The 2500-nt window shown below is 55.6% G+C and overlaps 1 non-coding gene across 1 annotated transcript; it reads left to right on the forward strand.

Annotated features, from left to right (window-relative positions):
- Positions 1-1758: 1758 nt before the first annotated feature.
- TRNAL-CAA (transfer RNA leucine (anticodon CAA)) lies at positions 1759-1870 on the forward strand. Its single transcript has 2 exons — positions 1759-1796; positions 1825-1870. It is a non-coding gene; the product is annotated as a tRNA-Leu (tRNA).
- Positions 1871-2500: the final 630 nt, after the last annotated feature.

A 2500-nucleotide genomic window follows, 5' to 3' on the forward strand; every position in this document is an offset into this window, starting at 1 on the left:
GCTCTTCCCTGCATCTGGGTGTTCTGGTCTCCGATTGGAGGCGTGGGTTCAAATCCCACTCCTGACAAGCTGGGCTCATTTTTTTGAGCACATTTCAGAGTGTAAGGCTTGCGGAAAACCTCGTGGGGGCCCCCGAATGCAGCGCCCGGCAAGCCTCCCTGTTCTCTTCTGCTGCCTTGCAACTGGAGCTGTCTGCCAGAGACGCCGGAGGCACACCTGCCCTTAAACCCCCACTGGCCCACGGCTGCAAAACCTGCATTTTCTAGTGGCTGGCTTGGTGGCATATGTCACTGAGCCCAGTCTACTCAGGAAGTGAAAAAAGTCCCCTTCACAGTTGGAGAAATTGCTCTCCTGCCACCTGTCGGTCGTTGAAGGCACCACACCTCAGCAAAATAAAAATAAAAAAACAGACATGCTCAGTTCGGGGGATGTAAAGGTATTTACATAGCACGAACAGAGAGGCTGTTGGGAGATGACAGAAGCCATGCTGCCCCAGAGTTCTCTTCTGAAATTCGCAGGAATCCAGAGGTTGGAGCGGGCTGAGGGAGTGCGCCTTCTTGCCTCTGTCGGCTTTCAAGACACATCCTCCTGCTGGGAAGCTGCCCACCCTGAGCAGCACAGGTTTGCGCTCTAGGCCGGTCGGCCACATATATCTCGCCTGATCGAGCCCGATCGAGCGGCAGCAGATGGCCTTTGGCCAGCGAAGGCTGCCGCTCTTCTTCTTGTTTCTCTGCTTGAGAGGCAGCTCAGTCCTCTGCGCTTGCGCCAGGGGCAGGCCACGTGACACGCAGGGGTCAGGCCGTGGAGCGACTGGGGCATGGCGCCAAGTGAGGTAAGCAGACCACCCCCTCCCCCTCACTGTTCTCTGCATGCCGTGGCTCGTTGGTCTAGGGGTATGATTCTCGCTTAGGGTGTGAGAGGTCCCGGGTTCAAATCCCGGACGAGCCCTTTTTTTTGGAGCGCCGAAAACAAAAAACACAGAGTCCCCAATTCCCCCCCAAAAATAGTTTGTGCGTGAACGTATCTGGTTCGATGCCCGTCGCCAATGGTTGGCTGCTTTTAAGCCCATGGCCCAAGAGGCAGTGTTGGAAATTCCCCCTCCTTTGTAATGATGCGCTGGCGGCGAGCTGATGAATAAAGGTTTGGACATGCCTTCTGGGTGGGGACTGCCATGGCTCGCGCCACTGTTGCATCCAGCTTGGTCTTTTGTATGTGTCTGCAGCCTGTGTGTGAGGTGCTGTGAGTGCTGCCATGTAGGTCCGGCGCAGGCTTGCGCCAAACTTTCACGTTGGTGTGTGCCACCTGGCAGGTACCAGCGGGCCCCATGAGACATCAGTGCCACAAAGCATTTCAACTGAAAGCTGTCCCAGCACACTAGAGCGCAGCCTACCAGAGCTGTTTCTGTAGTGTAGTGGTTATCACATTCGCCTAACACGTGAAAGGTCCCCGCTTCGAGACCGGGCAGAAACATGGTGCTGGTTTCTTTTTATTTCCACAATGTCAATCGGACACATTTGACCGCATGCAGGTTTCGACAGGTATGGACAGGCCGGCACTACGCCATGAGTGATCTGAGGCCAGCCCTTATTTGCACCCTGCAAACTGTCCACTGGCTCCATCAGTGGGCGTTTCCTGCCATCCCTGGGTCCTTAAGTGAGTGTTTGGGTACTTTTGATGCAGAGATCGGGGCATGAAAACCGGCGCTGGCACCTGGCGACATTGGGTACTGAAGAATCTTTCCCAATCCTCCCCATAGCTGTCAGGGTGGCCGAGTGGTCTAAGGCGCCAGACTCAAGAGGCGCAGCTCTTCCCTGCATCTGGGTGTTCTGGTCTCCGATTGGAGGCGTGGGTTCAAATCCCACTCCTGACAAGCCGGGCTCATTTTTTTGAGCACATTTCAGAGTGTAAGGCTTGCGGAAAACCTCGTGGGGGCCCCCGAATGCAGCGCCCGGCAAGCCTCCCTGTTCTCTTCTGCTGCCTTGCAACTGGAGCTGTCTGCCAGAGACGCCGGAGGCACACCTGCCCTTAAACCCCCACTGGCCCACGGCTGCAAAACCTGCATTTTCTAGTGGCTGGCTTGGTGGCATATGTCACTGAGCCCAGTCTACTCAGGAAGTGAAAAAAGTCCCCTTCACAGTTGGAGAAAGTGCTCTCCTGCCACCTGTCGGTCGTTGAAGGCACCACACCTCAGCAAAATAAAAATAAAAAAACAGACATGCTCAGTTCGGGGGATGTAAAGGTATTTACATAGCAAGAACAGAGAGGCTGTTGGGAGATGACAGAAGCCATGCTGCCCCAGAGTTCTCTTCTGAAATTCGCAGGAATCCAGAGGTTGGAGCGGGCTGAGGGAGTGCGCCTTCTTGCCTCTGTCGGCTTTCAAGACACATCCTCCTGCTGGGAAGCTGCCCACCCTGAGCAGCACAGGTTTGCGCTCTAGGCCGGTCGGCCACATATATCTCGCCTGATCGAGCCCGATCGAGCGGCAGCAGATGGCCTTTGG

Source organism: Ambystoma mexicanum, chromosome 2q (assembly GCF_040938575.1).
Source record: "Ambystoma mexicanum isolate Mex_15411 chromosome 2q, UKY_AmexF1_1, whole genome shotgun sequence".
Taxonomy (NCBI): Eukaryota; Metazoa; Chordata; class Amphibia; order Caudata; family Ambystomatidae; genus Ambystoma; species Ambystoma mexicanum.